The sequence below is a fragment of the Marmota flaviventris genome, chromosome 5 (assembly GCF_047511675.1).
Source record: "Marmota flaviventris isolate mMarFla1 chromosome 5, mMarFla1.hap1, whole genome shotgun sequence".
Taxonomy (NCBI): Eukaryota; Metazoa; Chordata; class Mammalia; order Rodentia; family Sciuridae; genus Marmota; species Marmota flaviventris.
In genome coordinates, this window is record NC_092502.1 from 102,684,239 (window position 1) to 102,697,799 (window position 13,561).

Here is a 13,561-nt window from a genome sequence, read left to right on the forward strand (position 1 = left end):
GCCTGGCATGCATACGGCCCGGGTTCGATCCTCAGCACCACATACAAAGATGTTGTGTCCGCCAAAAACTAAAAAATAAATATTAAAAAATTCTCTCTCTCTCTCAAAAAAAAAAAAGAAAAGAAAAGAAAAGAAAAAACCTGGGTTTAACCTAATTGGCAGTAGAACTGTATTTAAATCGGATTTTGAAATTAAGCAAGGAGAACATTTTAAATGAAATGATGCGAAGATAAAAATTTGAGGTATTTACCACTCCTTCACTCCCTCTACCCACTCACCCCTCCACCTGGAAAAATTTACAGGAATGTCAGATACACTTTGATATATAAAAATAAAAACTAAATTTTATACCAAAGAATCATAGTTTGCCTTTGAAAAAAGAGCAATTTACATATGCTGTATCTCTCATATATTGATTTTAAATATCATCAAATTTATAAAAATAAACAACTTCACTCTAATGAGTGTTCACCTTAATTATGTTTATACATGTGGGTTAGAATTAGATATATGAGATGTTCCTATGTATGTGGTTTGAGTGCTAAATTATAGATTCTAGATTTTCCACTATCTGGGGTTAAAATTTAAGGTTTTAAACAAGCTCAGGTATGAATGTAGAAATCCACTGGGCTCAAATGGCCCCAAAATACATTAGCCTTGCTAATAATCAGGGATATGCAAATTAAAACAACAATAGAATACCTTTTCATGCCCATCAAGTTGGCACAAATTAAAGATGTTAATTGGACATTACCAAGTGTTGGTAGAATGTAATATAGGAACTAATAAGAGTGCAAATTGGTAAAAACAACAAAAGACAAAGTGCAAATTGGCACAAGTGCCATGAATAGGAATTTGGATATATGCTATGGTGAGTACCCTATGAAAAGGAATTCTGCTTCTAGTGTATCTATTAAATATGTGCACAGGAAGACATACAGGAGCATCATTGTAAGAATGCAAAAATGGGAACAACTTATCTATCAGGAAATAGCTACATTAAATATTGCCCAACATTCTCCATTAGAAATATTATGTGAACAACATATAAAATTTTAATTTACTTTTTAAAATTTTTTTTGTAATTGTAGATGGATAGCATACCTTTATTTTGTTTATTTTTATGCAGTGCTAAGGATAGAACCCATTGCCTCACACATGCCAGGCAAGTGCTCTGCCACTGAACTATAACTCCAGCCCTTAATTTACTTTTAAACTCAAAAAGATGAAATAAATTTTAATATATTTGACATATTATCTTTTAAAGATTAATGTAAAGATCAGTGAGATATTTTTACATTATTTTTTCATATTAAGTCTTTGAAATCCATTTTTTACTTTTGCATTTAGAGCACATCTCTGTAGGGATGTTAAATTTTCATTGGAACTACTTGATCTGAATTTAAATTTCATGAAGTTTACTGACAGAAAAAGAAAATTCATAAAACCAAGTTGTTCTATACTTAGAAATTCTTCATTAATTGAGTTAAATATCAGATAAAGTTAATTTACTTTCTTAATTTCATAAGCCATATTTCAGTTGTTCAGTACTATGGTGTCTAGTGGCTATCATAGCACAGTTTTTTGTTTTGTTTTTTTCTTTTTTTGGTACCAGGGATTGAGCCCAGAGGCATTTAACCACTGAGCCACATCCCATCCCTTATTTTTTGAGACAGGTTCTCACTAAGATGCTTAGGCCTCGATAAATTGCTGAGGCTGACTTTGAATTTATAATCCTCCTGCCTCAGTCTCCCGAACCTGGGATTACAGGGTGTTTGCCACTGAGTGTGACTATAGTACATTTCTACTATCACATATACTAGCATCCTCTACTAGATGTACTGCTATGTGGCAACTAAATTACCTGAATATGTATAAAATAAAATGTGCTTTTTAAATTCAGAATTGCAGTGTCAATAATAACTGGAGAAATGTTATAAAGTTTATGTTTGTTTTGAGCAATTTTAAGTAATAAGAATGATATAGGGAATAATATGACACCCATGTACCACTGATCAAAATTTGCAAATGGTACCTTTATATCTTCCTCCTTGATCTTGGGTTTGTTTTAGATTATTTTGTTCAGATATTATATAGATTCAGTATCCACTTATTTAGCCTGTAGAATATATAAAAGTGTACCCAAGGATGATACTTATTCTTTGAAGGTGATATTAGAACTTAAATGAACTTTTAATGTTTAATTCATTTTTCGAGTCTATTGGTATGTTTATTGAGAAATCACTTATTTTAGATTTTTACTCATGTGCCACCTATATTAACAAGAATTAAAAGTCCAGTTATCAGGATGCTACTTCCTTAGATTTCCCTAGTACATACTGTCAATTATCCAGGTTCAGCTTTATTTAATAGAGGAAATCACCTGGGAAAAGAAGACTATTTAAAGTCTAATAAAATTGAAAATACAGAGAATCACAGCCTCTGGAATGGGAGGCTCCTGTGTTTCTCCTTTGCTAGCAAAGCAGTAAACCTTCTTTATCCTTTTTCTCAAAAAAAAAAAAAAAACCTAAAAATACAATACTAGTTTTAAATGTAATTATAAGAATGTAACTATATATATATATATATATATATATATATACTATATATCAGGTATACTTCCTGTTACATTTTAAAACACTCAGCATTTTAAATAGGTGAAAAGGATAGGTGAGACAGACAATGTCATTTGGCAGTTATTTATAATAGATAGCAAGCCAGGTTCTTTGAACATTGAATATGTTGCTTAAATATATACAATTAAGTCACTTACTTGATGTTTACCCTGATTTTGACCATATCCCTTATCTTTTAAATGCAGCTACTAAAGAAAGTATCCAAGAGTACATCCATACTAAACTCTGATATCAAAGGTTGTACTGTGACCTACTGAAAAGACTGAGATTAATTAAAATTACTCTTAAAGAGAGATGGTATGTGAGGGATATGAACAGTGTTGTTACTATTTAAGTATTTTTTATAATTTTAATTTCCAAAGGGATATTTTAAATTTCTTGATGTCTACTTCAAATATGCGAATTAAAAGAAATAGTTTGAGCTGGGGTTGTAGTTCAGTGGCAGAATGCTTGCCCAGTATATGTGAGGCACTGGGTTCAATCCTCAGCATCACATATAAATGAAAATTTGTAAAATATTATTTACAAATAATATTTAAAGAAAAAAAATAGTTGATATCATGAAAGTATTTCTGATACTCAGTTATTGTAATGCAAACAATGATTTAAACAAGAATTTTTCATTTGAATGTGCAATTAACCAGTTTAAAAAAAAACCAAAGAATTTAGATCATATAAATTTTGAAAATCCTTCCAGAAAACATTTTGTAGTTGTTGGTGTTCCATTTTAGGTCTGTACCTCTGTACTTTTACTTTTAGAATGCTACTTTACTGTTTTGATTTGCCATATATAGTAATTTGTAAGTTTTTAAAAGTATGTACCTGCTATGTTTTTGGTTCATCACTAGATGGAGTTCTTGCAGTATAACTATGTGTTGGGTAGGCATTAATAGAATAATCTTTATTTTCCTTAAAATATGCATGTGTGTGTTTTAAAAAGAGTATTTTTATATGGGCTGGGGCTGGGGCTTGGGCTTGATGGTAGAGCATTGGCCTAGCACATGGGAAGCGCTGGGTTCTATCTTAGCACCATATAAAAATAAATAAAATAAAGGTATTTTGTCCATCTACAACTAAATATATTGAAAAGTATTTTATTTATAAACAATCAACTATTAAATATAACATGGCAATAAGACTGCACAGTTGGTAGAATGCTATTGGATTATATAGTCAGTCTTTTGTAGCATCAAAACAGCTATTTTAGTCAATAAGATTTTTCCTAAGGGGTGTGTGTATATGAGAGAAATGAGGGGGATATGACTAGTTCGTTGGTAATGCTATAGGATTACAATGTATATTATTAATTTGCACAAGATAGTTCTTTCTAGAAAATTCTAATACTTAAGTTCCTGCTTGTCTGAAGCCATGCTGTGCCACCTTACAATGGCACTGAAACTGAATTCTTCAGTACTACCAGTGAAGTTAAATGGACATTAGGTAAATGGTTTGTCCATTCCTTGAGTTATCCTTGTTGTTGTCCTTTTAGCCTTACCAAATGTCAAACCCCAATCCAGCCACAAATAAAAGGGTTCTTTTTAACATATGAAAAAATTATTTTATTATTATTTTACTCTATAACATTAGTGAATACACCAGATTCAATGCAATGAGACACCAGATAACATTTTTCTTTGATTCTCCCAGGAATCTCAATATCATCTGTCTTTTGGCAGATTCAGATTCTTACAATATCTGTGATACTGTCCATGAGGATACCAACGATGTGTAGTAGTAAAGAACATTTTGCGAAGTTTTTCTATTATGGGTCCTTGCTCAAAGTGTTCATATTTTTCTCTTATCTGGTTTTTAGCACTTGATCATTACTGTTATTGTGCACAGGATCTGGTTGAGGGATAGGTTGTGTGTGTGTTCATATGGGGGATATCCACAGAAGGGTGATAGCATACTGTTGTCCTGCCTTCAGATGTCAAAGTGAGCTCTACTTGCAATTATAGTCATCTGGAAGAGAAGAAAATATATTTATTGCAAACACCAGATAAAGCTCTGTTTTGAACTGGAGATACATACTTCAAGAAAGTTCTCTTTGATATCCATTTTTTTTAACTTTTAAAATTTTGAATTAGTTGTAGATGGACTTAATACCTTGATTTTATTTATTTAGTTTTATGTGGTGCTGAGGATCGAACCCAGTGCCTCACACTTGCTAGGCAAGTGCACTACCCTTGAGCCTCAACCCCAGCCCCTGATATCACCCATTTTAATGCTGTTGATGCCATGGTGTTTAAGATGATCAGATGATATGATGAAAGGTGTAGTGAAGAGCAACCACCTTTAAAATCTGCTTCTAGGCATACCAAATTTTTATTCCTGGAGGAGTCCCCAGAGCCTCAAGGTCAATCAACTCCAGCTGGAGGATGTTGGTCAGCACTAGAGGGGCGCTACAGGAAGCAAGAGATCACCTGCAGGCCCTTGTATAGGACTGCTGCAGTCTGGAGATGCTGGCAGCTTTGTCCTGCAGGCAGGACAACGCCATGTTGCCTCAATCTTTTTTCTGTCTTACATCCTTTTTATTTACTCTAATCAAGAAGGATATTTTCATGGAAAATGATGTACCTTTAGCCCTTTAATCCTGTAGATGGGCATGTTTGTGTATCTGCTCGTTTTCTACTTTTCCATTTTTTTCCCTTTTTTAGTATTGGGTTTGAACCCAAGTGTGCTTTACACTGAAATATATCAGCAGTCTTTTTTAAATTTTAATTTTGAGATGGGATCTCACTAAATTGCTTAGGGCCTCCCTAAGTTGCTGGGGCTGGCCTTGAACTTGAGAACCTCCTGTGTCAGCCTTTAAAAATGGCCCCTGAAACATTTTTTTTCCTCACTGGTAATTGTAATGTAAATGTAACTTTTAAAAATATCTTTTAGTTGTCAATGGACTTTTATTTTATTTATTTATTTATATGCGGTGGTGAGAATTGAACCCAGTGTTTCACACATGCTTGGTAAGCATTCTACTGAGCCACAACCACTGAGCCACAACCCCAGCCCCACATAAATGTAATTTTTACACAGTATTTTAAATGATGTTTTAGTATCTGTGCAAGGTTTTCAAAAAGTGGTTATAGGATTATAAAGAGAAGTAGAAGTCCCCTATCCCATATTATCCATATCTAGCCTAACCCCTAGATGCAACTACTTAAAAAAAAATTCTAATCTTATTTCTCTTGGTGGTTTCCTCCATAACATTAATAAGTTCTTATACTACTGTGTTAAAACTTTGGAGATTAAATCCATGTTGCAGAAAGTCAATGGATAGTCAACTTTTACCATTTCCATATTTTTCTTTCCACTGCTTCCTGCCACTCAATGCAATTATTTTGTATAAGTTTCTCCATTGATTAGCTCTACAATTTTTTAAAATTACAGTTTGTATTTATTTATTTTTTATTGGTTGTTCAAAACATTACAAAGCTCTTGACATATCATATTTCATACATTAGATTCAAGTGGGTTATGAACTCTCATTTTTACCCCAAATACAGATTGCAAAATCACATTGGTTACACATCCACTTTTTTACATGATGCCATATTAGTGACTGTTGTATTCTGCTACTTTTCCTATCCTCTATTATCCCCCCTCCCCTCCCCTCCCCTCCCATCTTCTCTCTCTACCCCATCTACTGTAATTCATTTTTCTCCTTGTTTTTTTCCCCATTCCCCTCACAACCTCTTATATGTAATTTTGTATAACAATGAGGGTCTCCTTCCATTTCCATGCAATTTCCCTTTTCTCTCCCTTTCCCTCCCACCTCATGTCTCTGTTTAATGTTATTCTTTTCCTCCTGATCTTCCTCCCTGCTCTTCCTCCCTGCTCTTCCTCCCTGCTCTGTTCTTAGTTGCTCTCCTTATATCAAAGAAGACATTTGACATTTGTTTTTTAGGGATTAGCTAGCTTCACTTAGCATAATCTGCTCTAATGCCATCCATTTCCCTGCAAATTCCATGATTTTGTCATTTTTCAGTGCTGCGTAATACTCCATTGTGTATAAATGCCACATTTTTTTTATCCATTCATCTATTGAAGGGCATCTGGGTTGGTTCCACAGTCTAGATATTGTGAATTGTGCTGCTATGAACATCAATGTGGCAGTATCCCTGTAGTACGCTCTTTTAAGGTCTTCAGGGAATAGTCCAAGAAGGGAAATAGCTGGGTCAAATGGTGGTTCCATTCCCAGCTTTCCCAGGAATATCCATACTGCTTTCCAAATTGGCTGCACCAATTTGCAGTCCCACCAGCAATGTACAAGTACATTTTCCCCACATCCTCGCCAGAACTTGTTGTTGTTTGACTTCATAATGGCTGCCAGTCTTACTGGAGTGTAGCTCTACAATTTTAAATGAGTGCCAAAAATTCTAGTGTGTACTGTGGAAATGTGTTATGAAGTTAAGGAAAAACCAGTCTATAGCTAGCCAGGTAGGAGTTGTCACAGACCACTAATCATTTTATTTTGGGGAGCATGCTATAAAGTTTATTATATATAAACTTCTTCCTTCGATTATAATTTGTGTAATTTTTTTTTTTTAAATGACAACTGTTTCAATTAGGAAACATCATAATTCTGAAGGTAGTCTTGATTCATTAGATCAGTGTTATAGTCAAGAAACCCGGAGTCTTCGTTTTTTTCCTGTCTGCTATTATTAACTAAGAATGTTGGCCTTATTCTCTGGTATGCTTTGCTTACAGTGCTAGGATTGCTTCTTCAGGTCCAGGTGTCACATGCAAATATTATTTAGAATATTCTTTCTTAAATGTAAAATTATCTCTATGTGAATGTTTCTAGAAACTTCAGCAAACTTTTCCTAGTTATTTTATTGACCATAATTGATTCAGAGATCCATTCCTGAACCAGCTTCTGGCAAGAGTGGAATTGTCACAATTATTCCATGGTGAAGAAGAAGGTGGTGTATTTGAGATTTCTTAGGGAAGTGCAAAGAAGAATAAATAGTGGATAGTCAGCTAAGAATGTCTGCAACAGCATCAAAATCTTCGGTAGAAATATTACTAACTTTGTTTGTAATACTTCTGTCAATCTAATTTCTTTTGAAAAATTAAGTGGAAAGTCTGGAAATTATTTGAAACCATACCTTCTCTTTATCTCTTTTGCTACATTATCTATTTGTACTTATATATTTGAAAAAGGACATTTGTAAGCTAGGCATTAAAGGTACTAGGAAATGTATCATTTCTCTTCCTTCCCTTTAGTTTCATTGTTATTTATTGGACCCATATCTTTGTACTTCCTTGGAACAAGTATTTATTGAGTAATCACACAATATTTGCAAATATAGACTTCAGTAGTAATTTTAAACAGCATTATCATTGATTTTAATCAAAGCTATCCAAATGACAAATGTTAACTTTTTGCATTTTTTTTCTATATTAGAACTTTTATATCTTCTGGAAAATAATCTTTTTGTTTTGCTTCAGTTTTTCTTATTGCACAGATGCCTGACGGCTAAATGTAGTAATTCTCTGTCAATTCTAATGAGTTTTATAAGCCTTATTTTAAATTTTTTTGTACTGGGGATTGAATCCAAAGCTGTTTAACCACTGAACCCCATTCCAAGCTCTTGATATATTTTATTTAGAGACAAGGTTTTACTAAGTTGCTTAGGGCCTCGCTAAGTTGCTGATGCTGGCTTTAAACTTGCGATCTTCCTGCTTCAGCCTTCTGAGCCACTGGGAATACAGGCGTGGGCCTCCACACCTGGCTGTATTAGCCTTATTTTTAAAACAATATTCTGATTTTTCTACTTTTTTTCCTCAGAGTTACCTTATACTTAACATTCTTACAATTTTCAACATCCATATTAAGTTTTAGACCCATCGCTATATATACTACTTTCATAAAATTTCAACCCAACATGAAGAATTTCAAAATTATTCTTATACTACTAGTATTCTGGAATTATTTAATGAACCAATAACGAACAACAAAAACTACTCCGGCAAGCTTTTCTTATATCATGTAGTAGTTAGAGCTACTTATTGTCCTGGTTGTAGATGTGTAAGAAATTACCAAGTAAAAGATTCTATGGATAAATACGTATGTGTGTGTATAGTTTTCCTTTTTTAAGCTGGTTTAAAGCATTTCATGCAAAATTCATTCTTTTAAATTTTAGTTTTAGATTCTTTAGTTTCTTACCAGAGTTACTTTGAGTGTTCTTAACAAATATCTAAGAAGTTGTGGCTCAGTGGTAGAATGCTCGCCTAGCACACAGACACTGGGTTCAGTCCTCAGCACCACAAAAAATAAAGGTATTGTGTCCACCTACAACTAAAAAATATATATTAAAAAAATACTGTAGTCACTATTAAATAAGACCTCAATTTTGTATTGTCTTATATGTATTTTCTAGTAAACATTACTACATAAAGACCAACTTTCATTGAAATAATATTTACCTCAAAATTTGTCTTTAAAAAAATTATTATATTGTGGTTATAAATATAAGACCTAGGAGTGTTTATGTGTTACAGGAAAAAGAATTTTGAAGTCAAATAATTTTTCATGTGCTGGATTATTTGGGGTTACATGGGTTTCTTTACTAGAAAACTTTTTAGAATATTAATATAAGTGGGCATTTTAACTATTTTACAATAAGATGTAACAGTGTTTGCAAAACTAATTTAAATATGAAATACTTATTTCTCAAATTGTTCTATAGAACACAATGTGAGAAACACTGGTATTTGATCCAATTAGTAGTTGTGCTAATTATTATTTTAAAAAGTAGAGTGTTTCACCTTGACTTATGAGTGCCATCCAGTTTATTCGTAAAGGGGTTAACCTTAACACTTGGATACTAGAGACAATCAGCTTCAAATGCGTTTGAGATCTTTTTAATTTGGGTATACTTTCTCTACTACTTCTACAGCTTTCTCTAAATGAAATGTATTGATGTGTACTATTGAAATATATTTTTAAAAGACTGATCATAAGACCTCCTGAGTCCCCTGGTTTTTTCACTACAAGTTTGAGCTCTAAATGAGTGTTTAAATTCCTGACTCAGCACTCTACATGAAAGCTCTGTAGGCATCTAAATTCTGTCAGACCTGTGCTTTGCTCTTCCTTTCCCTTCCCCCATCTCACACTTTAATTTCTGTTTCCTATCTTGTCTTTTAGCACTGTTGTCATTCTTTTTAGTCACCCCACACCCCAGAGAATCAAATTCCTCTTGCATCTCATACATCAGGACTTCCTAGCCTTGGCATTATTTACATTTTATGCTGGATAATTCTTTTTTGTGGAGAATTGTCCTGCGCTTTGTAGATATTTAGCAACATCCTCAGCTGCTACCCACTAGATGCCAGCAGTATCTCCCTCAGTTGTGACAATTGCAGTGTCTCTATAGACACTGTGAAATGTCTCCTGAGGTTCAAATCACTTCAGTTTAAGAAGTTCTGTTCTATATCCAATCTGTCAATTTATTGTTATTGCTTCCTAAATCTACCTTTAATCCTTTCTCATGTCTTCACCCTACTCTCTAACCTCCTATCCTCTCTTTAATACTTGAGATGGTTTAGTAAGGTTCTTACTGTGACCAGTGCTGTTTTTCTCCAAACCACCTCCTTCATTCAATTTATCTTTACAAAATGTAAAACTGTCCTGTTTTTAATTTCCATTGCTTCCAGTGGAAATCCTTAGAAACTTTCTAGCCTCATTTTTCAAAGGCATTGATTGTTCTTGCTACAGGTATTGGTGTGCTATGCCCTCTTGCCACGGTTTGTCTCCTTATGTATCAGTTTATTCATCATAGCCCTTAGTCACTTATTTTCAGAGAATCTATTATAGTGAAGAACATTTTACTTTTATTTTTAATTAGCATTTTACTTTTACTTTTACCTGTTTTCCCTCACCAAATTTTAACTTTTTGAGGATAGAGACCATCTCCATCCCAGTTTTGTTTGTTTGTTTGTTTATTTATTTGGTAATACTGGGGATCAAACCTAGGTGCTGACAAGGTAAATGCCCTACCACTAAACTACATCCCCAGCCGCCATCCCAGTTCTTGGCACAGTAGATATTCAATAAGTGTGGATCATTTACTAGTTAGTATGCCCTGTCAGATGCAATATATTCTCATTACTTCTAGGAATTATATTCTCTATATTAGTAGTGATAATTATTCCTCAAGTCTTTATCTTTCAGACTTCAGTAGGTCAGCTTTTGATCACAGAAATCTTTTTTTTTTATTGGTTCAAAACATTACAAAGCTCATGACATATCATCTTCCATACATTTGATTCAAGTGGGTTATGAACTCCCATTTTTTACCCCAAATACAAGTTGCAGAATCACATCGGTTACACATCCACATTTTTACATAATACCATATTAATGACTGTTGTATTCTGCTACCTTTCCTATCCCCTACTATCCCCCCTCCCCTTCCCTCTCATCTTCCCTCTCTACCCCATCTGCTGTTGTTTAATTCTCTCCCTTGTTTTTTTTTTTCTCCTTTCCCCTCACAAACTCTTATATGTAATTTTGTATAACAATGAGGGTCTCCTTCCATTTCCATAGTTTCCCTTCTCTCTCACTTTCTCTCCCCCCACTCGTCTCTGTTTAATGTTAATCTTTTCCTCATGCTCTTCTTCCCTGTTCTGATCTTAGTTGCTCTCTTTATATCAAAGAAGATGATCACAGAAATCTTGAACTATAATTTTCTTTAAGAAACCATCTATTCATAAGATAATTGAAGAAAGTCATGTACTTAATTTTCAAATGTCATGCTTATAACTAGTTAAAAAAATTTATTCTGAAAGGAATTCTGTGGATTAACTAAATTGGGTGAATTAATGATGTGTGAAGAGTTTTTACCAGATGCAAAACATTGCATTTCCATTGGATTTGTTGATTGTTCATAGAAAGCTTGCAAAAGCAATTATTTTAACAGCTAATTTAGTTTTTTAGAAAATGTCAATCAGAACACATTTGTGTAATTACCATTCTGAACTACTTAGAAATCTAACTCCCCCATCAAATGAAAACAACAAAAAATTATCAAGTTAATAAAGAAATTGTCTGTCACCCCTGCCCCTTCCTTAAATGCTTTCATAGAGTTGTGTATGATTATATTTCCCTGAGTTGGAACTAGCAACAATCAGTCTGATCAACTACAATTTTACCTGGAACTGTGAAAAGTGAAAAAAAGAAAAATAGGGATTCTGAGGCTTTTGGAAGATAACCCAAGTTTTAGCATCAGCCTTACTGCAAGTCAGGGATTGATGGGGAAAAGGGAATGAATCTGCCTGGCTAGATAGTTAATAATTACTTATTAAATGAATCCATATATAATAGGATATAAACAAGAAGGGATGACTCTCTGCTTTTTTTTAGGGAGTGGCACAAAAATTGCTTTCAAAAGAAATTCTTTAATAGGAAGGTTTTCAGAAACAAAACTGGGAAAAAGCTAGGTTACCTATGGGAAAAATACCTCCCTTATTTAAAAATACACTGCCTTCTCAGGGCCACCGTAGAGAATGGGAGTCATATGATGCTAGCCCATCATTATTAACCTGAGGAGTTGCCAAGGACCCAGATTTGCTTTGACTATTTTTCTGATTCTCTCCTTTTTTTTTACATTAATATTTTTAATATTTTAAAGTAAAATTCATGAATTAGCTTAATATTAAACATTACTAGTTAAAATTCTCTTTAGGATTTTGAACTGCTTCAGAAAAGAAAGGTGTGTAGTAAAATGAAAGACATGTAAATCATTCAAACTGGGGAAAAAAGACAACAATAACAACCTGAAAAATGTTGTTTCCAAATAAGTTTTTACTCAGAATTTGAAAATTTTTGTATTGTAATGGCTCTGTTACATATGAACCATTTTATGTTTTCCATAATGTAACAAATTTTTTTTTAATATTCTGAATTTGTATTTTTATTAGTTTTGGTTTTTAAATTGGAATTTTTGAAATCTCTTACATATTCTTAAGGCTCTACTTGATTTAAGAAAATGATATTTGTGGTTTTGAGCAATCCCCCCGCCACATTCTTCAATAAAGTATGTAAATGTATAGCGCATAAACTATGTAAACTTTCTCAGTAATTTAATTACCTGTTGTAAGTATTAATAATGTAGTTTTAAGTGAGTAAAAACTGGTAATCTCATAAGTGTCAAATATAAGGTACTTTATTTTAACAGCGTACAGTCCATTCTTATTATTCATAGTAGTTATGATCTATAAAGGTGTCAGGAACACTGAAGGGTCCAGCCAATACTGGACTATTACTTCTGTAGAAAATACAGTGTCATGTTCCTGCAAGCCTCGTGTCATAGCATTTTTGTTAATCAGCACAGAACTTTTCATTTTGTGTATTTCTTATAAGACACCTCATTTAATGTGTATTGTTGCTGCATTAACACTGAACTAATGGCCAACAGCACTATTAATCCTTGCCTGAATCAAGTTTATCTAACACATATTTTTCTCCATAAGGTACATTGTAGCCTTCTTGCACCCAGGAACAGAAAGCATTTAGCAACTCTTCAGCAGTATGCTGAGGGGCCATTTTAAACTGAAAGCACCAACAATGAGCATAAAAATTCCAAAAAATGTGCTAAATAGATTGCAAAAGGGACACTTGTTATGTAGTATGAGTGCCGAAACAAGAAAGTAGAAATATCGTCTTGTTCCACTTTAGAGGAAACATGCATATCAGGACACTCAGGTTTTTCCACTGTTTTGGGGTCTCAGTGAAAGACTGAAAGAATGCCACAAGTCTTAATTTTGGAGTTACAAGTAGTAGAGTTTAGTGTGTAGGTGAATTCATGTATATACAATCTCTGAATAAGATGGACTATAATGAGGGGGCGCGGTATGTGGGTGTTGTGTTGACTAAACAAAGTCACCTTACAGTTTTCATGTTTTCTCATCCTGTGGAGTAA

At 33.5% G+C, this 13,561-nt stretch overlaps 1 protein-coding gene and 1 pseudogene across 2 annotated transcripts in view; one reads left to right on the forward strand and one right to left on the reverse strand.

Annotated features, from left to right (window-relative positions):
* The window catches only part of Homer1 (homer scaffold protein 1), a 130,482-nt gene that overhangs the window by 37,714 nt on the left and 79,207 nt on the right, over window positions 1–13,561 (forward strand). The window lies entirely within an intron of this gene.
* On the reverse strand, window positions 4,295–4,876 carry LOC114086456 (large ribosomal subunit protein mL42-like; annotated as a pseudogene).